Source organism: Pyxicephalus adspersus, chromosome 7, assembly GCF_032062135.1.
Source record: "Pyxicephalus adspersus chromosome 7, UCB_Pads_2.0, whole genome shotgun sequence".
NCBI lineage: Eukaryota > Metazoa > Chordata > Amphibia > Anura > Pyxicephalidae > Pyxicephalus > Pyxicephalus adspersus.
In genome coordinates this window covers 49578079-49595199 of record NC_092864.1, presented here as the reverse complement: position 1 = coordinate 49595199, position 17121 = coordinate 49578079, and the positions used below count along the sequence as shown (strand labels likewise).

The 17121-nt window shown below is 35.5% G+C and overlaps 1 long non-coding RNA gene across 1 annotated transcript; it reads right to left on the bottom strand.

Annotated features, from left to right (window-relative positions):
• Nucleotides 1-510: 510 nt before the first annotated feature.
• LOC140334557 (uncharacterized) lies at nt 511-11838 on the bottom strand. The gene is made up of 4 exons (XR_011921591.1): nt 11750-11838; nt 4346-4451; nt 2456-2699; nt 511-2293 (listed from the first exon to the last, which is right to left on the bottom strand). It is a non-coding gene; the product is annotated as an uncharacterized lncRNA (long non-coding RNA).
• Nucleotides 11839-17121: the final 5283 nt, after the last annotated feature.

The window sequence follows — 17121 nt, the reverse complement described above, 5'->3', positions numbered from 1 at the left end:
AGACACAATAACCAGTCCTTAACATCCTGTCCTTTTGGCGTGCATGAGAATCAATGATCCCCTGAGCTCCATATTGAAAAGATTCAGGACAGGGAAGCACCTGACAAGCCTTATCCTACTATAGTGACTTCATTTAAATTAGTATGTGACCAGGTAAAATGGGCAGCTTCGGTCAGTAGCTTCTCCAATATTTGTCTTGAAAATAGATTCCCTTTAAGTGTGTTTGATACAGTGAGCTGTTGGCACACATTGCCATCTATCACTGATAAGACTGGAGCATTCAATGTCTGTGTAGTATCTGTACTCAGCCAAGTCCGCAATAACCCAGTACTAAGAAAATAAATAGTAATCATCAATCGTTAGAAAACAGAAGCTTGATAGACATTATGCAGAGAAATGGATCTATAACCTGAATTAATAGGATCCAGGCTTAAGTTCTCATGTATTATTTAGCAGCATTTTTGCACTGTAAATATTGATATGAAGAGGATATTGCTGGAGCATTTTATAGTAAGCCTCGGTAATATTTATAATAAATGAGGCAATCAAAGTTGTCTGCTGTACTACGAATTCCTGTGTTCATTGGCAAATTGTCAAAAAAAAGATGGCTAAAAAGCAATCAAATATAAATAATAAACTCAGAGGGAAGTGCAGAAACCTATAGCAACCAAAATGTATTACACTAATTTAATTTCACGTATATTTGAAGGAATGCACATTATCCTTACATGATGCATATGAATATTAAATTAAACATAGTTTTTGTTGATCCTATAAAGGTTGCAGCTTTTTATGATACAGCAGTACTAAAACCAGAAGGATCAAAGAAGAGATAGCGATGGCTTGACCTTGCAACTACTACTTTCACAAATACTGATTTACTTATAAATACTGTAGGTATATATAGGCAGAAAAGAAGATTGCAAGCTGTTTTTTTCTTCTTTTATTGTATTTATCCTGTTTGCTAGCCCCATTGACCACAAAAAACTAAAAGGATTTTGCCCACCAAGGGCACTGAGAGCAATAATTTATTTATTAAGGTTTTTATTCCCTTTCCTCTTTGCTTTTAATAGGAGCTTAATTGTTGACAGTTACTTCTGCTAATTTCAGGCCATATGTCATTTATTCACAGTGACCAATCTGATTCAGACTTTCATGGCAAACTGATGCTGATATGTTAGCTGATGAAAAGTAATTCAGTTTCGTAGTAAGAACAGTAAATCAAGGTACAAGATTGGTATTGGGGAGATATCACTTACCTGATTGTGCACTAATTGACCAGTGCCAAGCTTAGGAAATACATTGCTGAGGTTCGAACCTTTTACACTCTATATACAAGCAAACCTTAGCTGGATTTAAATACAACAATATCAAAATCAATTATTAAAAATAATCAAACAGCCGTTTGGAATATGCATTAAATATAAAAAGCCCCCTCCAATGAGAGACTAGACAATACTATATTTTTATGGCAAGCTTGTATGCCCCACCAATCAGGTACCTGAAATATTTACTAAAGGCATGCATTAGTTATTATATGTTTTTTTTTTATTTCTTAATAATGTAAGCAATAAAGTACAATTTGTAAAAGTGTGAACACAGAGAATTAGTTATCAGATTCAGTGTGAAGGCACTAACGTGGAGCTTTTGCCCACAACAAGCAATTAAAATTCTCGTTTCATGTTCCTTGGGAATGGAAGATGAGATCTGATTGCTTGCTTTGGGCAAAAGCTCCAATTTTGCTCCCCTTTTATTTGCTGCTGTTTTCATAAATTAGCCCCATAAGCTATAAGGCAAATAGTGAAGAGGAAGGATCCATCTGTTGCAGAAGCCACAGTATAAAATATTTGCAGACATGCATAGAGATTATAATCATATGCAGTAGCTGGCACATAGTTACTTGTAAATCTTATTGATAAACAATGTAAACAGCTTGGACATGTTGCTGAAATGCAGTAAATTGTCAGCCTATAATATTAACAAACATCAGCTCTGCAGAGTTCAATTCTCGGTCAGGCAGATTATGTCATGACTGCGGATAATTTCAGAAGGTAGCTGTTGTGATGAAATCCTGGTTAGGCTGCAGGGGATCTTAATTCATAAAGTTAAAACCGAAGAATGGGCAGCTTATGTAGTGCTGCAGTAAATTATAAAGACATTAACCAATTTTGTCCAATGTTTCCAGTATACTGGTGCTACAAGTTGTTGGGATAATAGGTATTCACAATAGCCAATACCCAGGCCTGGTCTGGATATGTTGCAATTTTACCTTTTGCTGGAAGTCTTCATTTTCCTGAAAAAAAACACATTTTTTGTAAGACCCTGTTAGCATTTAAAGTGGAATTATTTGTAAAAAAAATTGTAAACAGGAAGGTAGGTTTACATTATAGAAGGGACCTGTCCCTTCTGCAATAAAATCAACATACCTGACTGATCTCAGTTTGTTTACACTTACCTGACCTTTCTCTGTTGCAGACACCACCACCTTTATCGGCCCCTCTTCTGGGTGTCAGATCTTCCACCATCTTGATTGGCCAAGGTAACCTGGCATATCCTGGCATCCTGCACGTAGCTGCATTTGTGCAGTACTAATCACAGCAAGCAGAGGGAGTGCTTCCAGCAATACAGAGGGTATGCTTATGTTGGGTGGGTTTCCCATTCTCACCAGAAGATGGAGCAGGCTGTAGAAGATTGTAGTCCTTTAAATCAAGAAGATTTTCATTTAGTTACAGTACATGTGGCACACCAGCTCTAAACACATCATAAGATAAAAAGCATGGGCTGCTAACATGGACATAGATGCCCTTGTCTTGCAGAAATAAGTGAAAAAGGCATGATGTTAATGCTTGGTCTGTGTCTTGATTGTATACATATATTCCTAAAGATGTACCCATCCCAATATTGTGCAATGAATAAAATATTACACCGCCTAATTATTCATCAACAACAACTCTCTAAAATAGAACAAATCTCTGGAAAAATATACATTTTCTAGCTAGTCAAAGGGTCTGGGGCAATATGAGCCCTAAACATAATTTTTATCATATTCATTCACATCTTGTAATGAGTTTTTTTTATTCTAGGGCCCCTTCTGCGCAGCATAGTTTCCTTTGCTTGCCCCACACCATTGCATAGTATAGTAGTGATGTAAAGATCAATAAAAAAATAATATAGTAAAGGAGCAAACATCTGACACATCTTTAACAGGAGCTGAGTAGCTGATGCTGAAGACTATCCACCAAACTTAGATCTTCAAACAGAATAGTTTGATGGTTCGTATTCTGATACCGATAAGTATTGCTTTGTTTGCTTTTTTTTAATACCATTAAATAATTTCTAAATCAGGGGTTCTGCAACTTTTTAATCTGAGAATGCAAATACCATTTGTCAGCAAAGGCACACAAAGTAACAATGAATGCATAAAAAAACCACTGATCAGTAAATGTGTTTCCATTCTAGTAAGGTTATTACTTTTTTTTCTTCTGTGTAAAGCAGAGGTGGTGAGGAAGAGGGAACACACAGTGCAGAGTACAGAGAGAGGAGATAAGGGACAGGGAATGCACAGTGCAGAATATAGAAACAGGTGGTGGGGAAACGACAATGCACATTGCAGAGTACAGAAAGAGGTGGTGAGGAAGACGGAATGCACAGTCCAGTATAGAGAAACATGTGGTGGGGAAAAGAGAATGCACAGTGCAGGATATGGAATAAAGTGGTGAGGAACAGGGAATACAAAATGAATAGTATAAAAACAGGTGGTGGGGAAAAGACAATGCACAGTGCAGAGTACAGAAAGAGGTGGTGAGGAAGACGGAATGCACAGTGCAGAATACAGAAACGGGTGGTTTGGAAAAGACAACGCTCAGTGCAGAGTACAGAAGAAAGTGGTGAGGTGCACTTTAAGTGCAGATGTAGAAATTAGCATCACTAGCATTATCAGCATCAGTCACTGTACACCTATTTCAGTTTTATTCTGTGCACACATAAGCAATGCACAGCAATAGGAAAGTGGTAGTCATATGCTGAGGCCTCTGTCCTAAACCTGTCTGCGGTAGCAGTATTCCTAAGTTAGGCGATGGATGTGGCCATTACTTACAGCAGTACAATATAACCCCATGCCTGACACAGGTGCTGTAATATTTGCAGGCACCTAGCACAATTAGAGCGTGTCCAACTGGCTTAAGGCTGTACAGTTGCGCTCCAAAATGTAAACCCTAAGGGGCTGCAGCAAGATCAGATCAGGTCCATGACCCAATTTGGATTGCAATCCATACTTTAACAAACATTTCCTCTAAAATAAACAGTTTAGGTAACGCCTCATGTTAGTAGAATTCTTTCTGATTACCTTTGTCATTGCTGAGCTATATATCTCTTCCAAATTGCACCAAATAGGAGACAATGCATTAGCTACATCTGTAAAAAGGAGTTCACTATTCTTGCCTAATGAAAATCTGGAAAAAATAACAACAGCTTTAAATCTAAATTTATTAAGTATGTTGACCTTAAAAATGATACATTAAAAAAAAACAGCATGGAGTACTGACTACAAAATGTTTAAGAAATGCCTTTCCTGGGGGTGACTGACTCCAGAAGGCTCTTTATTAGATGCAGAGCTTACAGAATCATTTTATTTTATAGCACAAAATGACAGCCTGAATAAACTGGGAAGAATGATTATTGTTCCTAAACTTAAAATCTTTATTGGAACTTAGTTTCATTTAAAGGTATGCTAAAACCAATTTGAAACAAAATACTAAGTAGTTGATAAGAAATGATATTAACCATTACTAGATAATAAAATGGTAGCCATTACTAGTCCTTTGCTACTGTTGTTTTTAAAATTGTTGTCAGTTTCAATTTGTATTGGATGTTCCCTCAAGAGAAATTCACCCCATTGTCACAAAGACAGTAACTGAGGGACAATCCAACATTTTGAAATGCCATCAAAGCAATAAGTAAGGAACATCCAATGGCTTATCATGACCTATTCCGAGAACAACCCTCTGAAATGAAAAATGTTTTCACTTTGAAGTGTATTTCTCACACTTCCTGTTGTTTCTTTTGGGCAGGAAAAGGAGTGGACAGCACAAAATTACTTGATTTTTATTCTTTCCTTCTCTATATAAAACTTTAAAAACACTATTGATCCATGCACTCCTTGGGCCTGAAGAATGCCTTACATTGCTGGCTAGTGGGAAGAATGTCACCCTAACAGCTAGCCAAAAAGATTATTGGTGTAACTGATCTGAGAGGTACAAATTGTTCATTGCTCAAGAAACAAAGGGAAACAAAGCTTTAACTGATCATGATGGCTTACAAAAAAAAAAAAAATTATAAGTACAGGGGTACATATTATGTACCCCTGTACTTATTCCCCATGGTAGGACATCTGGGAGTCACCTTGTTAAAGGGGGCTTCCTGATCCCAAAAAAGTCAGTGACTTACAGTCATGGGGAATAAGTACATGTATCTTTTTTAATGTATTTGGGGGCTGTAGAAGCTCTACACAGTCCTGCAAAAAAATAATTTTCCCCCCATTGACTTTATTAGTGTTCGAATTTGACGTTCAATCATCGGAATAAAATTGGCTTATTCCATCGAATAGTGAGATATTCGACCAACACTACTCCTGCCTGACGCATGATGTGAACTGATTATACCAAAATTGATAGTTAAGCTGTTTTTGGATTCCAGCAGTATCTTTACGCAAAAGGCTTTACCAAGGAGCGTGCCTTCTAATTCTGTTTCCCTGTAAGACAAACTCTCAGAATTCATATACTAATCTTATTGCCATTTTGGCCCTGGTTGGATTAAAATACTGTCTAACACTAGGGAGATTCATCCGGTGGCTATTGTCACTGGGACTAAAATAAATCAAAAATCAAAAATATGAAAGTTGTCATGAGCACAGAAATAAAGGGTAAATTGTTAATTGAGGACACTTCTAGTGATGGTCTATGGGGGTGTTAAAGCAGACCATCATCGTTTTTTTTTTTTTTGTTGTTTTTTATTTTTGGGGGGAAGACCCCTCTTCTTCCATCTTTACCGTTGCGGTAGTAAAGTTTAAATGGGAAACCTACAGCCTCATGTGATACATACATCACATATCCCAAGATGCTAAGGGGCGCTCCTTCTCTTTTCAGCAAGACACATCATCTGATCTAACGAGCAACATGAGCAGAAGAAGAAGAAAGAAGATGGCCTTTCCCGCCGTCCTGTCCATGCTGGAAAGAAGAAAAGAACGGTGCAGGACTTCTGCTTTAAACTCACTTTTGAGAGATTTCCTCATACTTCCTTTTCCATGCAAATAATGAAACCAAATCTCTCAAACAGGATACAGCAAACAGAATGAAAGACAATTAAACCATTCTCTACTCTATTCAACTGAAAGTTTTGCTTTTTTTACATTTTAAAGTTCATTCATAACTTAAAAATCAATGCAAACAAATAGTGAAATCTTAGTATAAATTAGGAAGTCTATTTTTAAGGATTTCATTCAACTTGTACCGATAATACATATATTTTTACATTGTATTTATTTAGACAATAGGTAATTCAACTTGTAATTCATAAATTGTTTTAATGGAATACAATGTAAACAATTTGGAGTAAAAGTTGGGTAGTCCTGGGTTAAAACAATGCATTAAGTTTAACATTTTTTTGGTAAAAGTTACTTCGTAGGTATATCATTCTGCATCAATCTGAGGGAAGCCAGAGCTGCTGGGTTTCTTTCTTTTTCTGCCCATGGCATGTGAGACGGCTACAAAGAAGTAAAAGAAATCCAAGCAGTTTGGCCAGAATGACTGTGCAGGTCGTAAAATTGTTGCAGCCACCATTTTACTTCCAGCCCCCTCCACTAAAGAGCTATAAAATGGAGATTAGGAAAAGAGTAATTACTGCACATGCAATAAAAGCTGTTGTTAGCTTGACAAGTCTACCTCGATTTTTCAGAACAAGAGAATTTTCTCTAGAAATAAGTGAAAATGCAAAGAATAATATATTGCTATGATTTTTGGATTTCCCATGGTCCTCCACTAATAACACTGGGGAAAAATTTTAAACAATTTTTTTGTTGACTTCAATTTTTAAGCTTATTTACACTAAAATAGGTATGCTGATTCTGAAAGTGCAGTTAGTTTTCTTCTATCACATCATTTTTTTTCTCTACCGCTTACATTATTGCAAATACTGTAGCGTGGATTTGTATAAGCTATTTATTTACACACTGACACTGACCTTACTTCAGTAAACTGAAATCTGATTGGTGTGAAGCATTGTGCCTGGTAATAGCAACATTACACCAATGATCTTTTTGGCTTCCACTGGCCAACAATGTTGGACATATCTTTTTCGACTGACCAGCACTTTAATATACTGTAAGTTATAGATATTGTAATTATAGCAGGGGCTCACTGAGACCTGAAAGCTACTTTAAGGGTTCCACCATGTTAGAAAAGCTGAGAAAGGCTTCCATACTCCTTCTAGCTGTCCACCACTTGGTTCACTCAATGATCACCAGTGTAAGTGGCATTCTTCTCATTGACTCCCAGTTATTACCTGTTACAGGAGTTCCCCAAATCTTCAAAATTTTTTCAAGGGCGCCTCTGGGATAAAAAGTTTGAGAAAAGCAGCTGTGTAATATTTCCCTTCACTCCATCGCTGATAGATATATATTAAAGGTAAGTAAAGTATATTTATATAATAAATATACATATGTAAATAATATTAATATGTATTTATATGCTATACCAATATTTATTTATAACCTAATATTTTGGCCAGCACTGAGTAATTCATATTTAAGCAAATTTCAAGTGAATAAAAAATCATTTATGGAACAAATAAAAAAACTCTGCAAGTCAACATTTACAATATGTGATTTTTATTCCTTTCTTTTAACTGAAATTTCATTTAGCTTGATTTAGGGTCTCTTTAACTAAAATTTTCCCGCAACAGATCATGTGTTGTACACAAAGGACTGGGGCATCAACCAAGGAAACACAGTTGTACAATGCCACTCTTGTCTACTGTTAATCTTTGCTACTCTGGCAGTCAGCCTCACTACTAGTAAAACAGAACATGACAAATCTACAATATTTCAAACAGCAAAATGATGAAATCCATGTAAAGTGCCTGTACTGTAATGTGATCGGATTTATTTGTAATGAATATATAGGCATGCTTTAAGACTATTTGACTGTAGTGATTTTTCCTGATTAAACAGATCTTATAATAATGGATCACGCGTTCTATTCAAACCTTATGTTGCAGGCTGCCTCCAACAGAGATCAGTCCCAGTGAAATTGTAGGCTGTATATCTAACCTGACAATAGCCAGGAAAATAAGTCGGGTTCCATGTCTAACATTACAATTTGGAGGAAATTATTGTGTGGTGACGTGCACTTTATTTGACAGACCATGTAACCTACATAAAAGTATCCTGTTAACCTAATAAATCTGACAGTATGAAATAAAAATGATGGTTTGTCAGTAACACTCAGACAATTAATATAAAAATGATGTGATGGCTCAGTATTGAAATTAAACCACATGGATTTAATTGGTGTCACATCCTGTCTAAACTTTTTCAGGATCTAAATCACAATAAAGCAGCATTAATCTGGATAAAGCCTTTAATCCACTGACCTGGCTTTTTTATTTTTTAAACCTCATACTAATTTGTGTTAGAACACTTTTAGGAAGCATTAAACAAGGCAAGAGCAAGGAAACCATTTTTCCAATTTTGCTATTTCTGTCACTGTTCAAAGACTCAACCAGGCGGGTTGCAAAGGAAACTGATGTATCATTAAACTCAACTGCAGGCTTAAACAGAAACCCTTTCAATTGTATGAATGCCTTCCTACATTGTAAATCTCTTTTTTTTTCTCCTTTTCCTGTAGGCCAAAGCCACCGAGTAGATCTACCTCCCCATATAAACTGTTGTGCATCACAGTTTCATGTTCAAAGGGAATTACGGTATTTAGAAAGCAACTTCTGGTGCAAAGATGCAATTAGAAGTGACAACCAGATGTCTGCTTTGTCTGGCAAGGCCTATCGAAGGCTGTAAATGTAAGGCCTAGACGTAAACAGTCTGCAAAGGAGAGAGCTCAAAAGATAAGCAACCTCAACAATTCCTAAGGACATCAGTCTAAATGGTTAAATGTCTTAATAATAGGCTTTAAATTTCAAATATTAAAATGTCATGACAGTTCAAGAACAGATAAACGACTGTTCATCAAAATAATGATAGAGCAGAAAGGTTGTCCTATGAGTAGGAGCCCTTAGATTGTAAGCTCTTCTGGGCAATGTCCTCTCCTCCTCCAGTGTCACTGTCTGTATGCGTCACTTGCGACCCCTATTTAATGTACAGTGCTGCATAATATGTTAGCTCGTTATAAGTATGATTTAATAATAATCGTAAGAGCCCATGCTGAAGTTCCATAGCCCCAAGTTTGAATCCAGGTTAGGAAACAAAATGCCTGCAATTTTCTCCCCATGCTAAGATCGGTTTCCTCCCACACCCCGAAAACATATTGGTAGGTTATTTGGCTTCGTATAACTAAAGCCTGATCAGGCTGTAACATGTAAGTAGGTTCTGATTCTTAGTTGGCCATATAGGATTTCAATAAACAATATTTTGGAGGTTTTTAGGTTTCTACATTGTCACCTATTCAGGTAAAATATTCAGAATCCTTGCAATCTATCCAAGTGATACCTATTCAGAATAAATAATCAGGAAGTTTAATAATGCTAGCCATACGCAGGAAATTGTCACACAATTTTAATTATTTGTGGCTCCATTTGGACAATTTTATTGCAAAACCAAAGCTTTTAGGCATCCTACCACAAACATTTTCTTGTACAGTTTCGATAGAAAAAGTAGGAATAGGTACCATTCATACAATTATTTGATTGAATGGTATAATGAGCATGCAGTTTATTACCTCCTATGATGTTTAGCCCAATTGATCTCTCCAAGTGATATGTTTATGAATGTGAGTGTGTATGGTTGAAGTATTTCAGAGAGAAAACTCCTGTCCTATGAATAAAGTTGGTGAAATAAGTCATACGTGGTGCTATGCACTAGGGCAGGGGTCAGCAAACTTTTTTGGCTACTAGGCCATTTCAGGACGTCAAGAAGGCACACTAGGCCAAACTCTCTTTTGAGTCCCGCGCTGATGGCTCGGCCCCCCACCAGGAACACCCCTGAAGAGAAATCCCTCTCCTTCGCAATGCATGCGGAGGAGAGGGAATGTCCCCTTACCCTGGCAGCGGAAGTGTTAACGCCCGCCGCAGTAAATAGGGAAGGGAGGCATAACAAGGAGGCTCAAGAGCCGCGGGTTGCTGACCAGGATTTGGCTGATCGACCAGGAAGGGCGTTAGGCCGGAACAGACTACTGGCTAGGCTGTATCTGGCCTAAAGGCCGGAGTTTGCCGACCTCTGCACTGTATACTCCCAACTGAATGCACAATGTATGTTTTATAACCCCAACCCCTGCTCTCTGTTTGTTGGGTTGTATATGACTTCTGACCCATGCACTCTGTATGTTACAAACTTGACCCACATATACAGCCTGGCCATTAGATGAAGAAAAGGTTTGACAAGTCAGGTCTAGACTTTCGCCACATGTCCCACCTATAAACCTGAGGGATTCAGAAGACTCCTACATAAACTCATCCAAATATAATTGTCCAAATTCAAAACTTTTTCTTTGTAGCTTTGGACAGTGTGGTGATTAATACCTTTTCCAGATTTGTAGTGCCAATATTCACCAGAGATTAGTGAATGCTACAATGAATGCACCAGAGTATAATTTATGTTTATTGAGAGCAACATTCAGGTAAAACCAACAAAATGTCAATGGTTGAAAACTCTTACTTTATTAGGGCTTATCTAATCTAGAATCTAAAAACCAATATCCATACTGTACTGTGGTTTAAACAGTCCAACTGGAATAAATACTAAAGTGATCCAGTGCCCCACATATACCCTCTACCTACTAGACTTGTATTAATATTTGTGTCCCCATTAAGGAGAAGCACCCTCTGTTTTTCCTGGTGACCAGGTGATCACTGGTAGTGATAGTGATAACAATCCAAATTTTTAGTTGCCACCAGAACAGCAACAGAGCAGAAATTTTCCAAAAAGCATGTGCTGATACTCTAGTATAGTCATGATACAAACAAACCATTATCATTGGGGTCTAAAACAACTGGCCATGACACAAATCTTCAAACCACAGCCGTTCATCTGTGCTGCAATCTGCTGCAGCTGGGTTCAGCCTCATGGAAAATATGGTTCCCAACTTCTGCCATTTATGAACTGCCGTTGAACTGCAGAACCACTGGGCGGCAATGGCCCAACTTTGCCAAGATGAGATAGGGGGTAATTTCTCCTTTTTTCATGTGAACCTTGAGCAGCTATTTCCTGTAGTAGGAATTCTCTCTAATGGAGTGGTGCTAAACTCAAAAAGTCCAAAACAATTTGGTATATAATATAATATATGGATCATAAATATATCCTAATGTAAACCTGCAACAAAAATGAGACAACAAAGTGTCCAAATCATTTATTTTGCATGTGTTTCCTTCCATAAGAATATAGAAACCCTATACAAGTCCAGTTTTTTGGGAAAAGTTGCAAAGAAAAAGTACTAGCCACAATGCCAGGGCACAAACAGCCATATGAAACGCTAGCAGTGTTATAAATCACATGATCACATATATCACACATGGTATTTCATTTCACCTGAATATTGCTCCTTCCCATAGGACTGTCCTTTCTCATAAAAGTCATTTTGTCAGCCATTCTTTTCACAGACGGTCAGCAGCAGCGTGAAGGGTGCTGGAGGGGATGTAACATCATTCTGATAACCATGTGATCCGGCACTCGTAGCCACATGACCATGTCGCTTTCGCAGAAAAGTACATGACATTATCCCTGGAAGTAATTTGATTCACAAAGGACACATAGATTTATTACTGGCAGTAGCAGAATGTTCCATTTTTTATTAACAAGTGTGTTTTGTACAGCAGAAATATGAGTTGTTACAGAAATACATTGACTCTTTTTTTGTTTGCATGCATGTTTAGAACACTGCAATAAATGCCATGCTACTTCCCCCACCTCTTTGATTGTAAGCTCTTCTGGGCAAAGTCCCCTCCTCCTCCTGTGTCACTGTCTGTATCTGTCTGTCATTTGAAACCCCTAATAAATGCACAGCGCTACGTAATATGTTGCCACTATATAAAATCTGTTCATTGATAATAATAATAATAATGTGGCAAAAAACACATTTTGCTGCATATTAGAACATTGAAGTGTTCAGTTCAAAAGTTGGGTGCCCATGCCTTACTGTCGCTGTTTCACAGTTCCATTCCTGATCAAATTCATTACATACTTTTATTACTAGGTTAGATGTGTCATATAAATTTCACTTCTTGTATGAAAACTCTAAAAATGTTTTTCAATAAAGACAGCAGAGTTTTTTGTGTGAAGGATAACAAGGGCATATGTAACGTACGGCGTGCCACAATATGTTGGCACTATATAAAAACTGTTTATTATAATAAAAATATATTTATAACTCAAAGTTTTTGGTTTGTGATTGGGGGGGAGTCCTCATTAATCCCATCTTCCCGTGGGAAACATTCAAAGTATTAGCAGCTTGTAATGATCACTTTAAACACTGCAAATTTTATTTGAGTTCTGTTTTGGAAGTAGCATGACAACACTCGCTCATTGTACTGTACTGAAGCTATGGGGACGTAACGTCATCACCCTAGGACAGGAAATGCTTAAGCCATTCTAAAATCTGCTTGTATCCTCTTCTTCATGACATAGAATGTTCTGCAGTCCATAAAAAGAACTGGGTGTTCTGTATAACACATAGAGAGAAGAGAGCACAGGAAGTGATTAGATCATTAGATTTCTAGAAGGGGCAACAGGAATTTTTTGGACTTGAACAAATATAATAAAATACTTTCAATGGTAATGAATGGTATATGTAAACTTCTAATCCAGAAGTGATCTCTCCTAGACCTGATCTCCTTGTTCTCACTTGTATTGTTGGAGGAAGTCAGAAGAAGTATAAATAGTGTATTTAAATTCCATAGACGTGGTGGAAATTGAATTAGGGACCCTAGAGCTGCAAGGCGACTATTTGCTAATCAAGTGATATCTGTGCTGATTATCAGCAGTAACAGAGGAAATCACCATTAGACTTAATGTAATCCATGATCCCTTAACTGTCCATGAGGGTCTGCAATGTATAGTAGCCAAACAATTCATTTTTGATTTATTATCATAGTAAATAATTCCGTCAGCATAGGCTGAGACAAGTCACACAAAAAAAATAATATCTTTGTAAATAAATAAAATCGTATAGTTAGCTGGTGTAGACAATTTTAAGTGTATGAAAAAAAATAGATATAACATTGATCTACAAATGTTATACTGTATGGGGTATATTTTCTTTAATAAAACTGTGAATCTGACATTCGCTGCAGGGGAATCTTCCATGTGTATGTGTTTTTAAATGACAGTGATTGATTAATTACCAAGCATGTTTGGTGAAAGTCTAGTTTACTGCTTTATAAACACGCCCCTATGTGTAAGGTTACAGTGTGGGCACTTTGTAAGATTATTTGAAATCTAGGTATGTGTTTTTTATTAATTCAGAATGTGTGCATTAAATGATTGGACAGGAATATATTTTACACTTCATGAACTCCATTGTAGTTTAATGTGACATTTTACAGCATTTGATGTTAGTTTGTTAAGTTGCGCTGCTATTAGCAGCAAACTTGCTTCCAATTTGGGTTGTACAGAGAATAATAAGAGTTCAGGGTTTAATAGGTACAGTAATAGACTATCAGCAATATAGAACAATGTACAGATCCTCAGGTGGCCCCTGATGTATGTTCTTTGCATCAATAGCTCAGATGTGATCAGGCTAAGCTGAGATGGTTTTACTATCGTCTCCTATAGCCTGGGAAAGTTTGTATTTACTATGTTTATAGTGCCAATTATAGAACACAATTCAATTACTATTCCATTTTTTTTGTTTGTTTGTTTGATTTTATTTAAAGGCAAAAACTTTTTTGGTTTTGAATGAAGTACGGAAAAGTTAAAAATGTTGTCAATAAATGTTGCTTACTTTTTTACTTCCTGTCCCTGAGACACAACAGGGAGTTGGAGGAAATGCCTTCTAAAAAGTTTTCACTGGGACATGTGTCCCCAATGGAAATTTTCCCCTTACTATTGCTTTGGTGACCATTCTAAAAAGTACAGTTTGCTAACATTTGTTGTTTGTTGTGGAAATGGCCCCCAGAATGAAGAAAGAGATGAATCTACACTTTACAATGGTCTACCCCTTACCTTTTGATATATATAATGATATAATCAATATGAATGTTTCTGCTGCACATGGTGACAGTAATGTAGTTTTGCACTTGTATGTGTGTATAGAAAATAAGCATGGTTTTATATATGTGCACAGGCTTATTTTCCGAATTACCAGAGGTTGTAAAAAAACATAGGCTAATGCAGACATAAACATATATTTGTTGTTTTCTTTTTTTATCCTCTATTGAATCTCGGTGCTGCTGATCTTCTACAACCTATGTTCATCCACTTGCTGTCTGCATGCACTCCAATGATGGCTGCGTTCCATTTCTCACTGTGGGTTTCAAGAACATGACAAAAGTGAGCAATGCAAATGTAATCTGTGTTAAAACACAAAAACTGTTTTTAACACAAACTGTGTTAAAAAGTTTGTAGTGTCCATCGGTGTGTGACAGATCGACAACCCTGGAGGTCAAATGGAAGTCATGCAGATCGTAGTCACCTTGTATCTGGAACATGGACCTTTATGTCAGGATCACCTGGTGTTATTTTAATGAAAGCTGCAGATTGAAAAATGACACTACATTAACAAGTTGAATAATATATGAGATTCTAGTGACTGGGATCACATTAAACTCAGTGAACACAGGTTTTAGTGTTTATAATCCTATAATAAAACAATAGATCATATGATACTATGACACACAGACATAATTCTATGATCCATTTAAACAACAAATCACAATGGAGGATTTTGTTTTTTTTTCTCTTTATCATGAAAAGGTTCAACAAACTCTTGTTTTTGATTAGATTATTCTTCTTGATTAGAGTATACATCATTATACATCAAATGTATGAAGCAGCATTTACTTATTTAAATATAAATAATGGAGCAAAATGTGACAACACAAGTATAAATAAACTCAATCTATCTGTGTTTCATAATGTGCATATAAAATATAATTGTAAAAGTATTGTTTGCTGTAAATATATTACAAATGAATTTAAAAATATTTAAAAAAAAAACAAAAACAATAAGATACAGGTCTCATCTTATTGTATGCTGCCCTTTTTTTTCTTCTACCGTTTCTGCTGGCCACCTTTCTCAATCATATTCTCAAAAATGCATCTGAAAAGCCATTAACTTCAATGATAATCCCTTTGGCCTTTGATACATTTCTGGACATGATTATTTCATTACTTGCAATATATCAATAGGATAATAATAAAATAGACTCCTGACAGCCTGCCAAGAGTTTTGTGGCCTTGTAAACACAAAAGTGTTCTAATAAAATTTTATTAAGTGTTAAAAAGTCATAAAAACAGAATAACATAAACTGCAAGAATTTACTGTCCTCAGCAAATGTTGAGAATATTATTTATGGTAAAAAAAAAAAATTAACCTCTATAGGACACGGAGACCTGGAATAACGTTCCAAAAATCATATGTAATATGTTTGCTGATTAAGTACAATTAATCATAATAAGGATCTATTGTTTGTGATACATATTTGCAGCTACACTTTTTAACTTTCATATTGTGAATGGGATTTGGAGTCTGGAGGCCTAATTTAAACTTATATTATAGCTGGAATATTTTGGTGCTCCCAATAATACTCTGAGTAAAAAAAAGAAAAGAAACAAATTGACATGATACTTTTATTTTTCAACTATTTAAAAAAAGGAAGGTCTGGCTTAATACAATCACCATGTGTGTATTATAGTTCATAGACACATACTAGTATGTTTTATTTGCAATATTCATGATTAAAATATAAACAAAATATCATTTTAATAAGTTACAGACACTGATACAGGTAAATTACAAATCAGATTCAACACTTCCTACAACAATATGGCACCCATAGTCTGGATTTATTATATTTATTGTTTAGGTGAATAGTACAGTAATTAAATTATTAAATTCATGCACATTTTGAATGAATAATATTTTAATTACAATGCTGATCAACATATTAGAGCACTTTTAATTATTATTACCAATCATAACATCTTCACTCGTAATGTTAATTATAAGGTTCCTGCATAATACATACTGTTTATTATATACAATCCAAATATTTTAAATACATGTCTCCCCCCAACTATTGTATTGTCAGCTTTTTTTGGTCAGAGTCCTCTTCGCCTCCTGTTTCATTGTTTATATCTGTCTGTATTTTGGAACACCTATTTCTGTACAGAAAAATGTGTAAAATGTAGACACTTATAAATAAATAAAAGTAATAAATATAATAATATAAATAAAAGTAATAAATAATAATCTTAATATTGATAGTATTAAAGCAAATTTAATCAATGGTAACAATAATATCATCTTCTATTGTCATTGGTATTTATAAGATGTCATCATATCATATACCAGTGTAAAATATACAATAGATACATAAAAGTATAATATATACAATAGACTAACATATTCTATTAGTATATATGAGTATTCAGAATATAAGTAGCAGTAGAAATAAATGTTTGCATCTTTATAGGAAATAAAGTAAGTTTCTTTTTATACAGGCCCAAATTCAAGTTTTAGAAGAAGGATTAGTTAAATATAAACTAGAAGGTGATTGTCATACATTCAGCAATAAGAGACATATGTATCATAGATAGAGAAGCAGACAATTCATAAGCTACAGAACCATGCAGGATAATGTCTTATTGATTGACATGCATTATTAAATCCAATTATATATATATATATATATATATATATATATATATATAATTATTATTATTATTATTATTATTAATAAAGA